Genomic DNA, 9,229 nt, shown 5'->3' on the forward strand with positions numbered 1-9,229 from the left:
GCCCGCCAGTCGGCCCTCTCCGCTTTAGTGATGAGGAAAGAGAGCCCTCGCCACTACAGCGCTGTTGCGAGGACGGCAGGCGGGGGAGGGGCCCCAATTCGCGGGACCGGCTGGAGGGGTGCACAGGGGTCCCCGATCTTCCCGCCACAGCTTGGTATCGGAGTCTGAGCCCAGGAATGGGGAGGATACAATGAGCTCGGAGCAGAGAGCGGCGGGCAGGGTGGAGACGCGAGCGGACTGCGGTGAGCTGGGGTCCCGAGTTAGCGCGGAGAGAGGCGGAGGCAGGAGGGTGGTGTCCCTACATCAAGGCCGGTCCCGCTACTCTGCGAGGGTAGCGGGGGGAGACTGGGAGGTGTAGGCGAGGAGAAAGCAGCAGCACTACGGCAGTGCCTGTAATCAGCACCCGCTGGTTCTGCCCACCCGGCACTGGAGAAATAAGCGGACAGAGAAGGGGGAGGAGGGGCGGGGAGTATTGTCCGGAAGTGCTATAACAGTTGCTGGGCGCCCGGCTCCTCCCCTTATCCCTGTCTGGAGTTGGGGGCTGTTCCGGAGGTTGTTCCTGCTATTGGTCTCCAAACTGAGACTCCGCCTCTTTAAGGCGGGGCAAACCGGGGCTCACGTGACTTGCACTAACTTCGGTACATTAAACGTTGGGGATGGGGGATGAGTTTCTCTGCTTCTTAAAAGGGAGATGATAATGCTATGGCGTGGGACCACATTTTCGTAGGCCTATTCACCCGTGGCTCCTTTTACCTGAGAGGGAAAGGAGGGTTTGTCTATCGGCATATCCGTTCTGATGGAACTCAGCAGCAAATTGCAAAGGTTCACTGTGCAGCAATTTCCCCAGTATCCTCAATATTTTTACCTACTTTTTTTTTTTTTATACTCTATTTTCGGCTGCCCAGGGCAGCATGTGAGATCCTAGTGCCCTCACAGGGATCGAACCTGTTCCCACTGCAGTGGCAGTGAAGAGTCTTAACCACTGGACAGCTAGGGAATTCCCTTCCCTACATTTCTGAGGCTTAAATCTACCAAACAAAATATGCATTATTACTCTCTTCAATTTATAAGGAAATGGAGGCCTAAAAAATCGGAGTAAAAAAAAATTGAAATCAACCTGTCAGTTAACAAATGTTTAACAAAAGTCTCATGCACCAGGCATTTTTCTGGGCCCTGGGGATTCCCTGGAGAACATGTACCCCCCCAAAAATGTTTTTAATTAATTATGTAGGATAATTTCTGTGGCAGAGAGTAAGGGACTCACACAATATTCTCAGAAAATGAAATTTGAGCTGAGACCTGAATATTTAGGAGGAGTCAGGGCTTCCCTGGTAGTTCAACTGGTAAAGAACCTGCCTGCAATGCAGGAGATCCAGGTTGGATTCCAGGTCAGGAAGATCTGCTGGAGAAGGGATAGGCTACTCACTCCAGTATTCTGGCCTGGAGAATTCCATGGACTGTATAGTCCATGGAGTTGAGAAGAGTCAGACACGGCTGAGAGACTCACTTCACTTCACAGGCCTTTCACTTCACTTCACAGGCAAGTGACAATCTGGGAAAAGAGTGCTTTGGGTGTGGCATGTGTGCTCAGTCGAGTCTGATTCTTTGCGACCCCATGGACTGTAGCCCGCCAGGCTCATCTGTCCATGAAATTTTCCAGGCAAGAATACTGGAGTGGGTTGCCATTTCCTTCTCCAGGGGAGCTTCCAAACCCAGGGATCAAATCATGTCTCCTGGTTGACAGGTGGATTCTTTACCACTGTGCCACCTGGGAAGTCCAAAGAGTGCTTCAATCAGAGGGAAAAACAAATACAAAAGCAATGAATAAGGTATGTTCCAGGGCAGAAAGAAGGCCTGTTGTGAGGGAGAAGCCAGGTAGGGACCACAATCCACAGGGTCGTGGTAAGGAGTTTGGACTTGAAGCTGGTTGTGAGAAGCTACTAGATTTGGGATGTATTTTGGAAGTAAAGCCAAATTAGATATGGGTGAAGAAGAATCAACACATAATAGTAATAGAGTAAGAATGTGATCAAGATATGCTTACCACTGTATGAATATAGAATATTCTTCTGAATTTAGGATTTGGACCTTAACAAGAGCCTGTGCGGTGATGCCATTTACCCAGAAGGAGAGAACAGGAGAGGATTAGGTTTGGGTGGAGAGATTTTAAATAGTTCTAAGTCATGTTTGAATTGGTTTAGCTATCCCAGTGGAAATTCCAGAGGAGACAATTGTATATACAGACTCAAGGAAGGTTTGTGCTGAAGATTATGCATTTGAGATTCATGAATATGTTCTAAATGGTAGACCTGAGATTTAAACCCAGTTCAAAATGACCCATGAGTCTGATCCTTCCATAAAATCAGAGAGCTTCTCTACTTTAGGACCTTCATCTCTTTATTCCTGATTGGGAAGAAGACAGAGTGGCTAATATGGGTCCTTCAAGGACAGAGCATGTATCTTTTAGTACTTTGCATCCCCTTACATGGGAGGTCTTATGCTGAGTGAATGAATGCCTGCATGCATGCATATCAGTGAATAAACAAGGAGAAAGTGACTTTCAAGCACTAATCTTCAATTCCTTGGTTGAAAGATGGTGCAAAGAAACAAGGTCTAGATTGGTGACGTTGGAGCATCCTTCTCTGGCCTCCTCACCAATGACCTTCAGGATAATTTAAAGGATTCCACTAATTTCTCACCTTTCTAGACAGCTCCCCTTGACCTCTATAACATCATACTGTTCTGATTGTCTCCTTATCTTTCTAACCAGAGACTCCTCCAATTTCTATCTCATAAATATTGACTGCCCTCCACACTCTTCTCTTATGAACCTACACCTGCTCCCTCATTTACTCCTAAGGCTTTCAGTTCAGTTCAGCCCCTCAGTCGTGTCTGACCCCATGAACTGCAGCACACCAAGCTTCCGTTTGCATCACCAACTCCCGGAGCTTGCTCAAACTCATGTCCATCAATTCAGTGATGCCATCCAACCATCTCATTCTCTGTCGTCCCCTTCTCCTCCTGCCTTCAATCTTTCCAAGCATCAGGGTCTTTTCCAATGAGTCAGCTCTTCACATCAAGTGGGCAAAGTATTGGAGCTTCAGCTTCAGCATCAGTCCTTCCAATGAATATTCAGGACTGATTTCCTTTAGGATTGACTGGTTGGATCTCCTTGCAGTCCAAAGGACTCTCAACAGTCTTCTCCAACACCACAGTTCAAAAGCATCAATTCTTTGGTGCTCAGCTTTCTTTATGGTCCAATTCTCACATCCATACATGACTACTGGAAAAACCATAGCTTTGATTATATGGACCTTTGTCGGCAAAGTAATGTCTCTGCTTTTAATATGCTGTCTAGGTTGAGCATAGCTTTTCTTCCAAAGAGCAAGCGTCTTTTAATTTCATGGGTGCAGTCACCATCCACAGTGATTTTGGAGCCCAAGAAAATAAAGTCTGTCACTGTTTCCATTGTTTCCCCATCTGTTTGCCATGAAGGGATGGGACCGGATGCCATGATCTTCATTTTTTGAATGTTGAGTTTTAAGCCAGCTTTTCCACTCTCCTCTTTCACTTTCATCAAGAGGCTCTTTAGTTCCTCTTCGCTTTCTGGTATAAGGGTGGTGTCATCTACATATCTGAGGTTATTGATATTTTTCTCAGCAATCTTGATTCCAGCTTGTGCTTTATCCAGGTGGGCATTTTGCATGATGTACTCTGCATATAAGTGAAATAAGCAGGGTGACAATATACAGCCTTGATGTACTCCTTTCTCAATTTGGAACCAGTCTGTTGTTCCATGTCCCGTTCTAACTGTTGCTTCTTGACCTGCATATAGATTTCTCAGAAGGCAGGTAAGGTGGTCTGGTATTCCCAGCTCTTGAAGAATTTTCCACAGTTTGTTGTGATACACATAGTCAAAGGCTTTAGCATAGTCAATAAAGCAGAAATAGATGTTTTTCTACTAAGGCTTTACTACTGTCTATATACTGATGACTCCCTAATCAGTCTCCAGCTTAGATCCTCACCCTCCTGGTTGCAGATTCATGTAGCCAACTGTGCTCTCCACCCCGATGTCCCACAAGTACCTCGAATTCAGTGTACTGGAAATGAAAACCTTCATTCTCTTCACTTCCCAACCTGCTGCCCCTTCAAGATGTTGGCAAATCCTGACTACTTCTTAACCTCTCCATAACTTACCACAAACTCTAGCCTATTTATTTCAGTAGAGCCTAACTGGTTTCTGTTTCTGCCCTTATGTGAAAGTGAAAGTCGCTCAGTCCTGTTTGACTCTTTGGGAATTCTCCAGGTCAGAATACTGGAGTGGGTAGCCTTTCCCTTCTCCAGGGGATCTTCCCAACCCAGGGATCGAACCCAGCTCTCCCACATTGCAGGTGGATTCTTTACCAGCTGAGCCACAAGGAAAGCCCTTGCCCTTGTGTCCTGGAGTCAATTCTCAACTGAAGAGCCAGAGTAATCTTTGAAAAATGTGTCAGATTTTGTCACTCTTCTGCTCACTCATCCAATGGCTTCCCACTTCCACCAGAATAAAAGTCAAAGTTTTATAATATCTGAGGTTATTGATATTTTTCTCAGCAATCTTGATTCCAGCTTGTGCTTTATCCAGGTGGGCATTTTGCATGATGTACTCTGCATATAAGTGAAATAAGCAGGGTGACAATATACAGCCTTGATGTACTCCTTTCTCAATTTGGAACCAGTCTGTTGTTCCATGTCCCGTTCTAACTGTTGCTTCTTGACCTGCATATAGATTTCTCAGAAGGCAGGTAAGGTGGTCTGGTATTCCCAGCTCTTGAAGAATTTTCCACAGTTTGTTGTGATACACATAGTCAAAGGCTTTAGCATAGTCAATAAAGCAGAAATAGATGTTTTTCTACTAAGGCTTTACTACTGTCTATATACTGATGACTCCCTAATCAGTCTCCAGCTTAGATCCTCACCCTCCTGGTTGCAGATTCATGTAGCCAACTGTGCTCTCCACCCCGATGTCCCACAAGTACCTCGAATTCAGTGTACTGGAAATGAAAACCTTCATTCTCTTCACTTCCCAACCTGCTGCCCCTTCAAGATGTTGGCAAATCCTGACTACTTCTTAACCTCTCCATAACTTACCACAAACTCTAGCCTATTTATTTCAGTAGAGCCTAACTGGTTTCTGTTTCTGCCCTTATGTGAAAGTGAAAGTCGCTCAGTCCTGTTTGACTCTTTGGGAATTCTCCAGGTCAGAATACTGGAGTGGGTAGCCTTTCCCTTCTCCAGGGGATCTTCCCAACCCAGGGATCGAACCCAGCTCTCCCACATTGCAGGTGGATTCTTTACCAGCTGAGCCACAAGGAAAGCCCTTGCCCTTGTGTCCTGGAGTCAATTCTCAACTGAAGAGCCAGAGTAATCTTTGAAAAATGTGTCAGATTTTGTCACTCTTCTGCTCACTCATCCAATGGCTTCCCACTTCCACCAGAATAAAAGTCAAAGTTTTATAATTGCCTGTAAGATCCTACACAGGACCTTAAGGTCTGTATGAGGTCTGGCCTCTGTGTAAGTAATCTCCTACAGTCCCCTTCCTCATTCTGCTCCAGCCACACTGGCTTCCCCGCTGTTCCTCAAGTACACCTGATGTGTCTCCCATGCCCCAGCCCCCAGGCTCTTCACAGTTGCACCTCACTTTGTCTGAATCTGTCTTCCCTCAGATATCCCTACTGCACCCTTCTTCCTGTCACTGAGATCCTTTGTTCAAGTGATACCTAGGCTGTGAGGCCTTTCCTGACCTCCATATTTTAAAACGTGCCTCTCCTTCAGTCCTCACTGTCTCTCTTCTTCTGTTGCATTTTTTCTTCTTAGCACATAGCTCCATGTACTATGTGTTCTACTTTTAAAAATACTATCTTCCATCACCAAGATTTAAGATCTGTGAAAGGATTTTTTAAATACTGTATCCCTGATGGGACCTAGCACATAGTAGATGCTCAGCAAATATTTGTTGCATCAATGAATGAATCCCATTCTCTCCATTCCTACTGCTTCTATTCTAATCTAGCCTTGACTGATCACCTTGCCTCCAGTCTACCTCTCTTTCAATATATTCTCCATCCAGCAGGTAGGGGGATGATCCTACTGTGAAAGTTGGATGACTTAAGCAATCTACTCTAGGCAATTTGAACTCCGCAGTTCCTGAGAAGAGTTTGGGGACTTTGTCCCTGTTGTTCTGTTTGCCTGGAGAGCTATTCAAAGTACAGCACCCTGCCCCATTTTGCCCAATTTATTCTTAAGCATCAGGTTTCAATTTAGATGTCACTTCATGCAGGAAGCCTTCTTAAATCTCCCTAGACTGGGTTGGGCACCTTCTCTGTGTTCATATCCTGGCATGTGTGTGTGTGTATGCTCAGTCACTCTGTTGTGTCCAACTCTTTGCAGCCCCACATACTGTAGCCCTCCAGGCTCCTCTGTCCAGGGAATTTTCCAGGCAAGAATACTGGAGCGGGTTGCCATTTTGTACTCCAGGGGATCTTCCCAACCCAGGGATCGAACCCTCGTCTCTTAAATCTCCTGCATTGGCAGGTGGGTTCTTTACCACTAGCACCACCTGGGAAGTCCTTTAACAAAGTGGCATAGCCCTTTAACAAAGTGTTAACGCTAACTAAGTGATTACTATGATCCTTGCAAAAACTCTGGGAGGGACCTCCCTGGTGGTTCAGTGGCTAAGACTCCATGATACCAATGCAGGAGGCCCAGGTTGGATCCCTAAGTCAGGGAACTAGATCCCACATGCCACAACTAAGGAGCCTGCATGCTGCAACTAAAACCCAGTGCTGCCAAAATCAATAAATAAGTATTTAAAAACCAAACAAAACATCTCTAGGAAGTGAGTATCCACTTTTACATGAAGAAACTGAGGCAGAGCTGAGTTAGCTTGTCTAAAGGCAAACTGATGATAAGTGGTGGAGCTGGGGTAGGATGGAAAGCAGTTCACTGCCTTCCTCTTTTATGGTTCTTCTTGCAATTGTTTTCTTGTCTGTCTTCCTGCCACTGCACTATGAGCTCCTTAAAGCTGGGCCTGTGAGGAGTCTCCGAGCTTACATCCGAGTGCCTGCCACACGTTAGTTGAAAAGACAAGCGAGCATATTTTCTAGTTCTTACGGTTTCCACAGTGCTATCGTAGCAGCTCAGCACTGCTCGGGTGGCCCTCTTCTGTCTTGTCGAGGTTGAGACCCCAGAAGCTCCATTCTCTTTCCTTTTGGTGCTTTCAGTACTGAGATGGAATGGGGGTAGCCGCGGTGAAATTGGAAAAACAATGGAACAGCGTCACTTCTCTTCCTTCTCTGGCCCCAATATGGCCACTGCTCTCATCACAATCCCCTCAAGGTCTCCCTTGCCCCTCAAGTTCCTCAGAAAGCTACATTTACACCAACCATGGACTCCCACCAGCAGTCTTCCTGCCCTTCCCGCATCCTGCCCTTAGCTCTCTCCTGAAGACTTCCTGCCCTGAGGAGGAGGAGGGGCTGGTTAGTCTCTTCATATCCCCATGGAAGCGGCCCAAATGGCCTCCCCTCCCAGACCACATCCTGCCCTGCCCTGGGGTCTTGGGATGCTTCTCTCCCTTCTCCTGACCAGTTGATCAACCCCCTTACTCCATGTTGGCCTCCCAACCTCAGAGCCTGGCAGGCTGGGTTGAGTCACTCATTTCCAGCACACATTTGCCTTCTGGTCAGGCCAGTTTGGCAAATCTCTCACCATCCCCTGTCCCATGGCTTGAAGCCTGTGGGTCCCCTGACCCCCCAAGTAGGGTGTCTACATGGAGGAATGTATAGGCTTTTGGAGGGGACATTAGAGATCACATGGAAGATTCCTCCCTCCCTAAATCTAGGGATAGAGTCTCTGCTTCATGCCCAGGAACTCTTTTCTTTCCAGAAACAAGCCCAGCCTACTCCTGTCTCCCAGAGCCAGCTCAGCACAGAATCTCCCTATTCTGTTTTCTCTGGGGCAAGAACGTCACCCTGACCCTGGGTCCTTCCAGGCTAGTCAGATGAGGAGGATTAGATAAGCACTCCGCCCCCAATCTCCAAGGAGAAAGGGGAAGGGGTGTGGCCTGGGCCACCCCAGGGTAGTCAGCCTGGCTCCAGACCCTCCCAGCTCTCTGGCTCTGACTCCCAGAGAGACTGAGGGCCCCAGATAGGACCTGCCCCACTGCCTGGGGTGGGGGTAGGGGCAGCCACAGTTCAGCAGGAGGTCACAGAGGAAGGAGTAGTGACCTCCCCCTAAGGCAGGTCCCGCAGATCCAGCTGCTTCTTGAAGAGGACAGGGAGGGGAGCTAAGAGTCCTTCAGACAGAAGCTAACTCCTTCAGGTCCTATCCTCTCAAGCCACCCCCAGGACCCCTGCAGATCCTCCTGGGTACTATGGCTCCATCCTGAGGACCAGAAGAAAAGGGCCCTGCTACTCCCCAGGATGGACACACAGGCCTAGTAGGAAGGGAAGGAATGTGTGTGGACCCAGAGCAGTCCTGTGGGGTCGTGGACCTGATCTGGGTGCAGACCCCTCTCCTGCCTGCCTCTCAGGGCTTCTCCCCTTCTAGCACTAGGCTCTGCTTTGCCACACCAGGCCCTGGAGAGACAGGAGCTGGGCGATTCAGGGAAGGAAGATCCACCTGCCTCCTCACCGAGCAGGCCCAGATTTCATAGAACGGTGGGCTGGCCTCTGCCTCACCCAGTGTGCTGATTCTGAGCCTGTCCCAGGCCCTGGATTAGGAGGTTGAATGTAGGTGGCTGGTGGTAGTGGTGGTGGGGGTTGTTGCTGTCTCTTGCCCTCGCTGAAAGGGGCGTAAGAACTCCAAACTGGACCTGAGGAAGGCCCACCTTCCCAGGGGAAAAAGGTGTTTTTTTTGGTGAGAGGAGGGGAGGAGAATGAGGCAGAAGAGAGGGTCTTTACCCACTCACTCACCACCCCGGACTGTTCCACCTCCTACCCCCTTGACCTTAGAGGAGTTCAAGACTAGTGAGAGAGCCTGTCCCTGTGAAGTCATTTCTGCATGACTGAAGAGTCACCGCTGCGTGATCCTGCTTCCTTGGCACCCCCTCCACTCCCAACATCAGTCTTCTGGGCCTTTCCACATCCTGGCTTCTTCTAAGAGGCTGAGTCCAACCCACCCCTCTGCCAGGGCCCCAGGCTTTCCGCTCCCCTACTCCAGGCAGCCAGAAAGGAGCACAAGACCCAGGCAC

Source organism: Giraffa tippelskirchi, chromosome 2 (genome assembly GCF_054371585.1).
Source record: "Giraffa tippelskirchi isolate mGirTip1 chromosome 2, T2T-mGirTip1v1.2.pri, whole genome shotgun sequence".
NCBI lineage: Eukaryota > Metazoa > Chordata > Mammalia > Artiodactyla > Giraffidae > Giraffa > Giraffa tippelskirchi.